The following is a 14,059-nucleotide window of genomic DNA, read 5'->3' as shown; positions in this document are numbered from 1 at the left end:
AAGATGCAAAAGAGGGAGCAGGATTCATTTCCCCTAGATCAGCAACATAACTTGAGCCAGTGCGAAATTGCCCAAATCAACTAAAGTGGACCCATGTGTTAAGCCATGGTTAGGTCCGCTAGCTGTATCTCCACATGCACTGTCTTATCTTTCCAGCATTTTGAACAGGGTATATAGGTAAGTGGAAGCCAGGAACAAATGGAACAAGGCAAAAACATACCCTTGCAAACTAGATAAACCTTCACCTGTCATTTCTGAGATTTTTCTTCATGTTTCTTTAACAGGCTGTTCTATTTGAGTCATTTCCCAGTAATCTGGTGGGAACAAGGAGTATGCGAAAAAGCTCTTTAATATGAAGGATTTCTTGTCAAAATGAAAAGAAAGAAAGGTGGCCCAAAATATTCAAATGGTGTCATCTTGTCACTATTATGAAACAGCTCTAGTCCTTTGAACCCCAAAGTCTGATGTACTTAGGAAAATTGAGATTTTCACAGACAGGATGCACTATCTGGAGCTCATTGCTCAGTGCCACTAATATATAATTTAATATAAAATATACACCTGATTACCAGTTCAACACAAACAACAGGGAGAAGTTTGTTCAATTCACAGACTTGCAACAACAACAGCAACAAAATTGGATTCTCACTTCCGAATCAATATGCAAAGCAGTTGTTCTTTAGTATTTGCTCTTTTCCAGATTTTTTGAAGCATTTCTCTGAACCCAAAATGCATGTAAAAAAGCATCTGTTCATGAGAGAACAAACACACACATGCACCTGCGTGACTGAAAATGCTTGTACAGACTGTATATTAGACAGAAGCTCATACCATAATGTACACATAAGGATAATTGTGTTCAAAAAGGACATATGAGTTTCTTTGCACACTTAAAAAAAATATCTTTATATTGCCATAAATTGGCCTGTGGAGCTCCAAAAACATAGTAGAAATCCCACCATGCCCCTTAAGGCTACTTTGGTGTTAAAAATGATTATTTAAAATATTTTCTTTATCCCTGGAGGTGCCTGGGAGCTTCCAACCATGATGGAAATGCCATTCACACATCCTCTAGAGGTCCTTTTGGAGCATTTGGGAGTGAAACATTTTTTGATCCTCTGGGAGCCTCCAAAACAGCTCTGCTCTGCCTTTTGTTTACTCCTGTTTTACAATCAAAAACTTTTCATGTTCCCACTTTCTATTTAGATTGAGACATGGGAGAAAATGAGGGAAAATGTTGTTCATATACAAATTGATTCTGACAATGGTAGACCCTCATCCATAACTCAAAACTTCTTGCAACACTGTGCAAATACGCACATGCACTCAACCACAAATTTTACATAGCAGAAATGTAAAACAGAAAAGAACGGAATCCGTCAATTCTCTATATCCTTCCTATTCTATCCTTTTCTCCCCAGTTTTCAAAAGCAAATAATAATCTTTTTTTTCTTTTCCTCCACTAGTCTTCTTTGTTTGTCAGATACAAAAGCTGGAACACTAACTCCTAACCTATTTGCCTTTATAAAAGAGTAAGGAGAGAAGAGGGTAAGCTGTTTCTGGGTTTTCTCTTTTTCTTCTTTTTACCAATCACTTTATATGGGCACATGGGGGCAGCCATCTTTTCTTTTTTTCTTGGTACAGTGTCTTTGTGAACCATGCTACATTATCATGTCATCGCATTCAAAGTCCCATTCGGAAGTATTTTTTAAACAGGCCAACAGTCCACCTCCTTGCTTTTGATTAAGGTTTTTTGAAAATGCATGACAGATGAAAGAAAAGAAACATCACAAAAACATCTGATCATCTTGTGAAAATTTCACTTCTTCATCCAACTGTTGCAATTTTGGTAAAAATCATGAAGATGGTGAAGTGTGCAGCCCAATTTCCCATCCAAATGACAAGAGATTGTCTTTCGTTCTTCTGTTCCTTCAAAGCACAAGTCCTGCCAATTTCAGGTAGGCAGAACAAAAAGTCCTCAATTTCAAGGCAATTTTAACAGGCATACAAATGGAGTCTAACTGTTGCCTTGGCTTCAACCACCATGTCATCTTTCTATTACCTCTACTGGTTGTTCAAGAAAGGCTCCCATTAAAATGAATGAAGAATAGGTGGAATGAGAGAGAAACAAATGGAGTAACATTTGGAACGGATTAACATCCATTGTAATCTTGTTACGCCAATGACGTTGAGCTCATTCATTTCATTTCATCATTTAGAAGAATGTACTCCTGTCCTGTGCACATACAATTTATTAGGAGAACCCTACCACATCCTGGCCACAAACCCATGAGTTGCTAGTTTAAGTTTTAAGTTCTTGATGTGGGATTGGCTTGGGAGTGTCTATGGAAGCGTTAAAGGAGTCCATGGAAATAAATAAAACCTATAAGAATTCCCTACACAGAAAAATTTCCTATTGTGTCTATTCTTCATCTTAATCTTGGGCTGGATAACTGATGGCCCTTGGGGAGCAAGTAGTCAGTTCAAGTGTCTTAACTTATCCTCTGGAATCTGAACAATTGGACACTTTGCCAGGAGTCCAGATAAGGTGGCCTATCTGAGTTCAAGGAGTTGGGATCTGAGACAGTTGGGTGGGACCTCTCCTCAGCAGGAGGTGACAGATACCAAGGATGTATCTCCTTCCTTTGTACATGACAGAAGAGATAAGAAGAGGTAGGTCCCAGCCTCTGTTAAACAGGAAAGCTTGATTCATTAAGCACTTGCTGCCAGCTGCTTATAAATCTCCTAGCAGCACACAGATGTTTGTTGCTTGCATCCATCTGAAGATTCTGTCTTACTCCTTCTTGGCTTTGTCTGGATTTCTGGCTTGATGTCATGATGTCTGGACCAGCCAACAGCCTTCCTCTTGTCCCTCCTGTCATCTTGCTGGATAACTTGTGATGGACCTGGACTCGATTGACTATCCTATAGTTTTTTGCCTTGCAACTACCTTCTTCTCAGGTCATTTGCTGACTGTAACACATGCTTTTAGACTGCTGGCAAAATATTGCTATTGCCTTACCCTAAGGCTGAGAGCATGTGACTTGCCAACTTGATGGTGATTCTGTCTTGTGTGTGTGTGTGGGGGGGGGGGATATTCCCATTTTCTTTCCCTAGCTCCCCTCCCTCCCAGCAAAATCTTACCATGACCCTTGATGAATCTTATGGTTACTGGGGGGGGGGGGATATTATATCTTTGCAAAGGAGATGTGAATGCTGGCTTTGCTTGCAAGATATGAGAAAGCATCTGGCTGAATGTGCAATTTGGGATTTTACATAAAGGGATTTAATTTGAGCTTCTTGTATTTCAGCACATTTGCTTTGATCCAGGGGTTTGCGTATTCCATGACTTTGAAGATTTGCTGACAGAAAAACACGTGGCACGGTACACTGCCTCCATGGAGACAGGTACATTGGCTCTCTCTCTCACACACACACACAATACACAAGTGTTCCTGTAACTGTCTTTTGAAGGAAAGGGTTCCCCATTTTCCCTTAGGGAATGGGGTTTGCCTAGGTTTTCCCATTCAAGCCAAAGACCAGGATATCTACCTCCACAGCTTTAGAACTCACAGGATTAGGGTGCCCCTCAGAGAAAGATGCCTGCTACTGCTGTTTCTCTTTCTAGAGCATTTTTTCTAAAGTGCATTGGGTTTTGTAAAACTCTTCACACTAAAAGGTATACCCTATTCCCACAATAGTGTGTGAAGACAGAAATAGTTGCTTACCAGAGGCAACTAGTTCAGTACTTTATTGTCCATTGTAATTAATAGCTTTAACTGAGAAGGTAAAGCAAGACCAGTTCTGCCATAACAGGGAGAGAGAGAGAGAGAGAGAGAGAGAGAGAGAGAGAGGGCAGCTGCAGGCAGCAGGTCTGCAAAGGCAAGGTTAAAGCAAAGCTTGGAGCATATTTAAGGATAATGAACATAATGTCATTATAAGAATAATAAATATAATGGATGGATTTCAGATGGCTAGCCTGCATGTAAGTGCACTACGTGAATTGCTGTGCATTTTCACATATTCACATCAACGTTTACTGGTGGTGGTCATCTTAGGTAGTTTCAGGATAATACAGATAGCCAAGTAGAGATATATTTAATTTTAGAAAATACTGGGTCAATTCAAACTGAGAAGTAGGAATGAAAAGCCCATGATAATACTGGGAGTTCCTATGAAATACTTCAGGGTGAAGAAAATGTCATGCTTGTTGTTGATGTGTGACTTCAAGTCATTTCCAGCTTATGGTGACCCTAAGCTGAACCAATCTTGCAGTTTTCATGGCAAGATTTGTTCAGAGGAGATTTTGCCATGGCCTTCCCTTGAGACTGAGCGCTTGCGACTTGCCCAGGAATTTTTACGGCTGAGCAGGGAATTGAACCCTGGCCTCCATAGTTGTAATCCAACACTCAAACCGCAAAGCAATGGTGTCCCCCAAATAAAATTCGTTTTAATAGGAAGAAAACGTGGGCTTTTCAGAGAAACCTTTTCCTTGTTTGGAGTGGTTCTCTGACTTGATCTGTATCCTGTTCATTGCAATCAAGGCCAGGGAGGAAGACCCCAAGAGAGGTGATCTCTCCTTATTCCTTATAGCCTTCAGGGGCTGTGCATCAAAATCTAGTGGGTTTAATGCAGTTATTTTTAACTTAATGAAGGAAGCCTTGTTAACCACTTTTCCTTTTTTTTTTTAATAATCTTTATTGAGGTTTACAATATTTACATCCCCTACGTGTTACCTTCAACATTTATGTATATTTGCATTCCAAAATACAACACCTTTTCCCCCCTCCCACCATCCCCCCCCCTTTGTTTGTAGTAAATACTTTCTTAACAGCTCTTCCCATAAAAAAAAATATTTCTCTTTTATCAACAACTTTCTCCATAACTACGATCTTCTTATCTAACTGTTTTTCTTTAGAAAATGTCCTTAGAGACTGCTTCAAACCTTAAGCCCTTCATATCTCTTTCCCGCCTACTTTAGTATTGTACTCTTAGTATACTATATATTTGTTCTTTACACATCAAAATATATTATAGAAGAAGAAACCAAAATAGTTGAACGAGTTCATTTTAACTTCCATCTATCTTTACAGAATTCCAACAGATGTTCCCAAGTTTCTTTTACCTCTTCATATTTATCTTTTAAAGCCATTGTAATCTTATCCATTTCTATTATTTCTAAGGATTTGCTAAGCCATATATTCGGAATTCCTCCACATTTTTGCTATCGACATCCTGGCAGTAGTTATCATATACAGAATTGGTTTTAACTTTTGTCTAATATCCTTACTGTCAACCATATTTAATAAAAAGAGCTCTGGGTCCATCTTTAATTCTACTTGATATATCTTCCCTATTATATCTTTAATTTTCCCCCAAAATATTTGTATCTTGGGGCATGTCCACCACATATGGAAAAAGGAGCCAATGTTCCCATTACATCTCCAGCATATTCCTGTTTTCCCTTTATAAATCTTGCTTAATCTGGAAGGGGTCAAGTACCATCTGTGGATCATTTTTACCAGATTTTCTTTTATGTCCATACATGCTGTAAACTTCATATCTTTACCCCAGGCTTTTTCCCATTTATCTAAATTTATCGTATGTCCAATATTTTTTGCCCAATTGATCATGCATGGCTTAATCCTCTCACTTTCTAATTCTAATTTGAGGCATAATTTATATAATTTTGATATTAAACCCGTCCTTTTTCCCCCTCGGATAATCTCATCTAGTTCAGTTTCTTCCCTACACACTCCTCGTTCTTTACAATCGATCCTGAATCTTTCTCTCAGCTGAAGGTAGGAAAACCATTGTAGTCTAATACCACTGTCCTCTAGCTCTTTCTTAGATTTCATTATCTTTTGCCCTTTATCTGTTTTATCTAATCTACGGCTGGCATGCATATATGTGGTATGGGACAATATCCAAGAACAAAATCTTCAATGATCACATAATCAGGAATTCATTAATTAGGGTATGGAATAAATATAAGGAGAAAATATATAGAGCCCTCCCAGAATGGGTATCACTCTGTTTAAAAGCACCGGTATTGAGAAAGACAATTGGCTGAGATATAAAGAAATTCTAAAAACAGTTAACCACTTTTCCAATGTGGTTTAACTGCAGAGGAGCAAAGGGGAAAGAACATCCCCCTTGATTGTGATGATTTGAACTTATCCACCAGTCGCCATTCGAAGAGAACCAGTCTGCCTGCCTCAGATTAAAAACAGCAAGCAGTGCAACACATTCACTGATTCATAGAGAGAGATGTGGAAAAGAGGGAGAGAGAAGAGAGAGAGAGAGAGAGCGTGCCAGACAGCTCTGTATCTCTGGTGGGGCTTTTCTTCTCTCCTGCCCTCTAACTATACACTTGCTCACTGACAGTGACTCACAGATGTTCTGCAGGACGCATTCAAAGAAAACTCCTCAATAAGTCTCCTTTTGCTGGAAGGTTGAGTCTTCTCCCTGCCACCCTCATACCAACACGAGCTTTGAAATGCCGGTTAAAAGTAGATGCTAAACAAAAGGATTCCTGCTGCTCTCCTTTCCTATTGTTGTCTCTCAATGAATGGCTTTTCCACATGCCCCATTGTCCCCTATCTGGTCCTTGTTAACCATGTTCTGCCTTCCGGTAAGTACAGATATCAAGAACTCTGAAACAGCAATTCTATTCATTAGTTGTGAAAGGAGAAAATACTGACACCTCCTGATGGATATTTGCGTATTTCTGCCTTCTGTCTTCCTTGCGCTCTCTCTCAATCCTGCACTTTCAGTGAACTGAGTGATTGTCTTGTGTCCTTAACAACAATAGTAAGAAAAGGAGGGCTATGTTAAGGATAAACGAATGCCATCATTGATGTAGAATCATAGAGTTGGAAGGGTCCTCATGGGTCATCTAGTTCAACCGTTTCCTCCAATCAGAATCTCCAGCTAAAGTATCCTCATCAGATAGCTGTCTAGCCTCTTTCTGAAGATGTCCAGTGAAGGAGACCTCATCACATCTCTAGGCAATTGATTCCATTGCTGAACAACTCTTACTGTCAAGAAGTTCCTTCTAATGTTCAGTCAAAATCTACTCTCCTATAACTTCAACCCATTAGCCTACTCTCTGGGGCAGGAGAGAACAAGCCTGCCCCCATCCTATCTTGAAATATTTAAAGAGTGCTGTCATGTCACCCCCTCATTCGTCTCTTCACCAACCCCTTCAACCTTTCCTCATAGATTTTGTTCTCCATACCCTTTATCATACTTAGTGTCATGGACTGCCCTGGGCCTGACTTAGAGGCATAGTCGGAGGACTCTGAAGACATGGAGGAGGCTGAGACGGGGCAGATCTGGGGCTGCCTGGATCAACAGTCCCAAAGGAGGCAAACAGATGCTATGGACTATGGGCTGCAGGTACTAGGACCTGTGGAGAAAGACAGATCAAGGAGTCTTTGAGGCATTCTTCCAGGCTAGAAGCCAAGCGGAGACCTAAAAAGACCTCCAGCTGCAAAGGTTCTTTGTTGTTCCTGTGTTCCTTGTTCTTGATTCATGTCTCTGGTTATCTGACCCCTGGACTTGCCTTGCGACTATGTTCTGCCCTTTGCTGTGACCGACTGACTGGTATTGTGTGACCTTTGGACTGGACTCTGGACTATTCCTTTGTATATTCCCCTGCTGTGCTGCTCTCAATAGAGGTAAGCAGGACACTCATTGCTCTCCGTTCCACTGTATGACTGTAGCATTCCAGTGTGTACCTTGATTTTTGTTTTAAACGCTGTATTTAAAATTATAATGTCACATTATCTTCTTTGCCAGTTAGAGAAAAGGGAGAGTTCTCCTCTCCAAGAAATATTCTCTGTGAAGCATTAATTCCTTGTGTGCTCCTCTGCACCCCCCAAAAAATCCTATGTTGATCAAAGACTTTAATGAAGTGTTAAAGATGTTTGTCTTCAGCTACCAGGGCATTGTGGTTTTAAAATATATTAGCAGAGTTTAATTTGGGTGCATCCAACTGGTGGTTTAAATCCCACAGATTTCATTGCTAGTGTAAATCCAGTCACTTTGGCATTTCTGCTTCTTTTATCACATTAACTTTGCCTTATGGTGTTTGTCAATTGTAGGCAGTGTAAACACACAGGGAAAGAATTGCAAACAGTTGTGTTGCGATTCATCTTGGGTTAATCAGCTTGAAAATAATATCGATTTTCATCTCATCAAAAGTGATGGTTTATGACTGCCCATATGGTGACTTTAGTTTGGAGTGACTGATGTGGAATCGTTTAGAACGTTAAAAGGGGGGGGGGGGGAGAGAGTCAACCCATATTTTCACCCATCACAGATGATGTTAGATCTCTATCTTTAGATAAAAAAGTTTTGCATCAGTTTTGATGACTATGAAGCATAATAGACCAGAAACCTAAGAGCTACATTTCATCTTTTTGCAAGATGTTAAGAAAACAACATAAAGTAGGAGAAATCTGTCTAGAATTTTACCCAGGCTTTAAAAAGGGATGTTTGTGCACTGAAAAGAATTGGATTGTGATGCAGATCAGAGGTAGACAAGTTGCACCAAATCTTGATGATGAAAGGAGGGCAGTTGTGTAGATGCTACTTATTAGTCTTCTCAGGACCAAATTAGATGCAACGGTCGTGGATCTGTATGTTTGAAGCTAGATCTGTTCCAACAACAAGGCATGTGTTTTGATTTTAATAACAAAGGAGGGATGTGACGTTGGGAGTATAGAACATTGGCTTATAGGTAGCCAATTCATTGGTATACAGCTTAGGATTCTCTACACTGATTGGCAGGGTTTTCCATGGTTTCAGAAAGAAGTCTTTCCCAGCTCTCTCTGATGCTGCTAGGGACTGAAGTTGGGACTTTTGGGTATAAAATGCATGTGCAACTAACCTGTGGGTTATATCCTCTCCACTAATATCTGTGCTAGACATGGAGAGGCTATCTGCACATACAATTGAGGATTCACCAGTATCACTGTTACAGTGAGAGTAATACTTATCTGTCTTGTAGGACTGTGTTAAGTGGCATGTTTAGAACACTCCAAAAGGCTATATAATTGTTAAGCATTATCAGGACATGAGCTAAAATGAGGCTATTTAAGCTAGACATAAATGCAAAGAAGCATACTATCAAACTGAAACAGGAGCTTTTTCCAGTTTGATAGAAAAAGGCTTGAAGAAAGGTGTAAACATTTGGAGCATCTAAAGAACATCGAAGATACCTTGGTGTATCTGCATAACTTTGCAAACAAAGGTATATTATTAATGATGAGATGATGGTGATAATGGTGGCAATAAAAATAGTTATCATCATCCCTCCTCTACTCCCTCTTTCTTTTCTTCCACCATCAACTCTTTAAAACCCATAAACTATTGGAAACGCCACTCAGATTTGCTTTTGTCTTCAAGATATTCAGCCAATATAATTGCTCTTCTAATTCTAGCTTTTTCATTGTTTGAGGTTCAAGATAGATGTTTTCATTTATTTTTAATTGCTTTAGTCATATGTTTAATTTTGGGATGTTTTAATCCATTGTACATCATCTCGGGAATCCAGCTGGGCTGAGAGGTGATAAAGAAATACTATGAATCAATGAATTAATCATTAAGACTTTCCAAGCTCCAGAAAGAAACACAGTACACACACAAAAAGGAGAAGAGAGAGAGAGAATGAGAAAGAGGAAGACTGTAATTTGCTAGATGTTGCATCACTTACCAGATTCCATGTTTGTGCCACTTCTATCTGTGCTTGGACCCAAATGAACATACTGAAAGATAATTTGGATGGACAATGTTGTTGGTTTCTTCCTTTTCTCTTGCCACATTTTTGTATCATGGGGGCTTTAGTAGTGCCACACCTTTCTTTGCAAAACTCCACCTGAAGCGGATGAATGTCAATCTAAATGCCAGGAAGAACTAGTGTAAAATTAGACTATTATTGTGCTTATTTTTTATGTTAATGGTGTGTGCCACAATCTGCTCCTGGTCTTGTTTTTTTCAGAGAGGATTAAGCTTCTCCATTTTCTTCTTCCAATTATGTATTCTGTCTGATTTCTGTAAAGGTTATCCAATGATGTCAGTGTAGACAGTCATTTCTTTGGTTGCATGAAGAATGTATTTGAAATGACCAAAACTTCTGGTTATCCTGAGGGAAAGTTTTGATTAATATTCTACCACTTTTCAGGTGCTTTTAAAATGTTTCAGTTTCTTGCTTCTCTCATTTGCCTCCTTCATCCTTTGCATTCTTCAGTGCTGCAAACTGAGTTCAAGGTGCAAAACTGTTATGAACTTATTTAGGACGGGTGGAATCTTGCCGTTCCTCTTAGGCTCAGGCAAAAGCAAACTACTGCAGTCTCTCTTAGTTTATCTGTTATTCCTTCTTAATACATTTTCCTGTCTCCAGCACACTTTAATGATGCTTGGCCACATGTGTCCTGGTCTTAATCTGTGAAATGACACTGTCATATTTCTTTGTTTCAGAAAGGAATATTATGCCTACCTTCCTGATGTGACATCAAACAGGAGAGATGAGCATTCTGTTCATGCTCAAAAGCACCTGTCTCCACTCAGGCTGTACTAATTTATGAGGAAATGCTTCCTTTCATGTGTTATAGCAGATTTGCAAGTGAATACATTCCAAGGTCCAGACCAGAGCCAGGTTAATCTGGGGGATAGGATTTGCCTTGAAAATGGAACCATTTCTCCATACTCTGCTGAGTCTTGCCTTTCCAAATAAATATACTCCATGTTAATGGACTTTCTTAATGCACTGATCAAATTCACCAGCTGTTACTCTTTTCTCTCCCTTTTATATGTTGTTTCCTCATTCCTTCCTCTGTCATAACTATATGAATAACAAGGAACTTGGTTATACTTTGATGTCTCAGATAAAATATTCACTCAGAAACCTATCCAAAAGTGCATAATTAGGTGGACTCACTGCAAATGTATGTAGATCTGGAGAGGGAAAGTACTGCAGTGTCAGGACCCCAAGGCTCTGGAGGCAGGATTCTATCACCGTTTCAGATTTTTTGCTGACATGTACTATCTTGAAGTTTCTTCCTTATGTAGACAATAGCCTAGCCGTGATGTGCCCATGTCCGTTACCGAAAGTGCTTTGGAAGAGTTTTTAAAATTTCAACTACCTGCCTCAGGAATACAGAATGCATTTTTTAAAAAGAAAAGGACTTGGCTTATTGCTCAAAGTTTTTGGAATCCACTGGTGATGGAGCTGACCTGTGCTCCTCATTTTAGCTCTCAAAAATTCCTTGCATCAGCCCTTCTGTGAACTACTGACATTTCATAGGCTTTCAATGGATGGGGTGGAAGAATATTGATTCCCAAATGGAATGTTAACACACATATTAACAACTGGTGTGCATTGCAGATAAATACAACACTAAAGAATTAGTGGTATGGCACATAAGGATTTGCATGTTTGGTTTTATATACATGGGTTTATAGTGATTATCCTGATGTCCTGACGGAGTTTCCTGAGAGTAAAAAATGGCTGGTTTTATCCACTTTCTGTTCAGGTTAACATTTTCCTGAAAGTAAAAAGTGAATGATTTTGTCCACTTTCTGCTCAGTGTCCCCAGTGTATCTGAAAATGAGCCCACTTTTGCGGGATATTCCCAGAATTTAAATCTAGTTTCTCCATGGGATTTGGGCACTTAGCCTCCTGTGTGATAAACTCCTATGAGTCCTGGTGCTAACTTTCACTATGGATCCTGGAGTAAACTTTCACACAAAGCCTCAGCCATGAAGGGACTACTTTCTCATGATGTTTCTCCGATAGCCAGGGGCTTAACTATAGGTGAAACAATCACTTGTGTAAAACCGACTCTATAGGAAGTAGGGATAAAAAAATAAATCTGCATTGACTGAGATCTTATGAATTTGTCTAATTTGTATTTGCTGAACTATGAAAGCTGTGTATCTTTCCCTTTCCTGCCATTAGAAGAAACCATGAGCATCAGGCTCTTTTTATTTCTTTTCCTTGAAAGAACATTATACTGAAACAAGCGCATATGAATAAAAATGCTTATATTTGAAACATGTGCATAAACATACTTTCGTCCATGGAGTAAGATGTGTAAACATGCTTATTTTATTTTATTTTAAAAAGCATTTACCAAAATTGGCAAACATTTTTGTGTGGGAAGCAAACAATAGACTTCCCAAGACTGTGGGCTGAGAAGCAATGGATAAATGAGGCAAACGAAACAAAATCACTAAATTTTCTAATATAACTTTTAAAGTTATGGGAATGTGGCCTCATCACATGGTGGCAGAGAAATATAGCTGGATTCATGAGTTGGTTTATGCTAGCAGTTGAGAACATCTCATGATGCATCCAAAATACAATAGCCTCGATCCAGTCATCCTGGGAAAGCCAGCATGGCACGGTGGTTTGAATGTTGGGCTAGGAATCTGGGAGGCCAGGGTTTGAATCTCCACTTGGCCATCAAACTCACTGGGAAAGTCACACTCTCTCAGCCTCAGAGGAAGGCAGTGGCAAAGCCCTTCTAAACAAATCTTGCCAAGAAAACCCTGTGGCAGATTTCCTTAGGGTCACCATAACTTGGAAATTAATTGAAAGCATAACAGCAACAACAACAACAACAACAACCAGGGAACAGCAAGATTTTGCATCCTCCTCTCCGCTCCTTCCACTACTTTTGCTATCTGAACTCAGCTTGCAGCAACTGAAGTAAGCCAGGATGAGGGTGGGAAGTGGAAGGGAAAGAGAGAACATGGCATCATGGCTTCATCTTATGGAATCCTGGGATTTGTCCTTTGTGGTGCTCTGACAAAGAAAGCTATAGACCTCACAAAATTGCAAACCCTAGAATTCCATGGCAGTTAATGCAGTGTGAAACTGCATTAATTCTGCAGAATAGAATAGCCTGGGAGTTTTAAAAAGCAGGTGAACAAATGTGGCCATGAAAACCCCATGATAGAGGCACCTTAGGGATGCCATAAGTTGGAAATGACTTGAAGGTGGTGAAGAAGAAGAAGAAGAAGAAGAAGAAGAAGAAGAAGAAGAAGAAGAATTTAAATAGGTGAAGATAAATTAATAGAAGGCTACACCATAACATTACACATTATTAATAGTTCTTGCAGTTGGTTCCTAAAGATGTTCAGAACAGAAATGTTATTATTTGCTGATTGAGGGATGGCAAGGAAGGAAGAAAATAGCCAAGAAGGCTATTTTCCCTGTTCCAACCAACTATTACTTTTAAGGTGTTTGGACTTAGAGAAAAGAACTTAGACCCCAGGAAGGCTTATATATATGAAGGGAGCATCCTTCAAACAAGGAACCCCTGAGTGTGCAGAGCATCAAAGGTAAATTCTGCTGCAGTTCTTTTTAAGTTGTTAATATAAGTGGCCCTTCTTCAATCCCCATTCTGCTTCTTTATTTTTTGCTCTGACAGCAAACATCACATAAAGAAATTCTTATCTGCCCTAAGAATGAAACAAGAAAACAATGCCCTTTTTTGTGGGGAAAGTGAGCATTCCAAAATATATTACCTTTCTGTTATAAAAGTGCAAAGTATGCTGGAGGTAGCAGAAGAGTTGTATAGGAAAGGCAAAAGGTGGTAGAAGAAAGAAAGACAAGGAAGAAGTAGAAGAAAAGAAACAGATGAAAGAAAGGGGAGCTATGGGTGGGAGAGGCCACAGTTCAGACGATGTACATGTGCATCTTGCACACAGAAGGCCCTGCAACCTGCCTATTCAAAAAGCTTCAAAGGATCGTGGCTGAGAAAGGCCGCACAACATCTCTGGCTATTATTCAGTGATGCAGTAGTTCTGTCTTGCAAACCTGATGCCTTCTAAAAGCTTCAAGATTCTAGTTGTGCCTTTTACCCATGCGGCCAATGGAGAGTGACAATTATGGTGTCAAAATTCTGGCTTTCTAACCCCACTCTTCAGGCTGGGCTAGATATACTGGAATACTTCTGATCCTGCAATCCATTTCCAAGGGGGAAATTATGTGCAGCACACCAAGGTGCTCTGAGTAACATCTTGTAGTATGCAGGACTTTTTTTTC

The sequence above is a fragment of the Sceloporus undulatus genome, chromosome 6 (assembly GCF_019175285.1).
Source record: "Sceloporus undulatus isolate JIND9_A2432 ecotype Alabama chromosome 6, SceUnd_v1.1, whole genome shotgun sequence".
NCBI classification, from domain to species: domain Eukaryota; kingdom Metazoa; phylum Chordata; class Lepidosauria; order Squamata; family Phrynosomatidae; genus Sceloporus; species Sceloporus undulatus.
Note: the sequence above shows the minus strand (reverse complement) of the source record.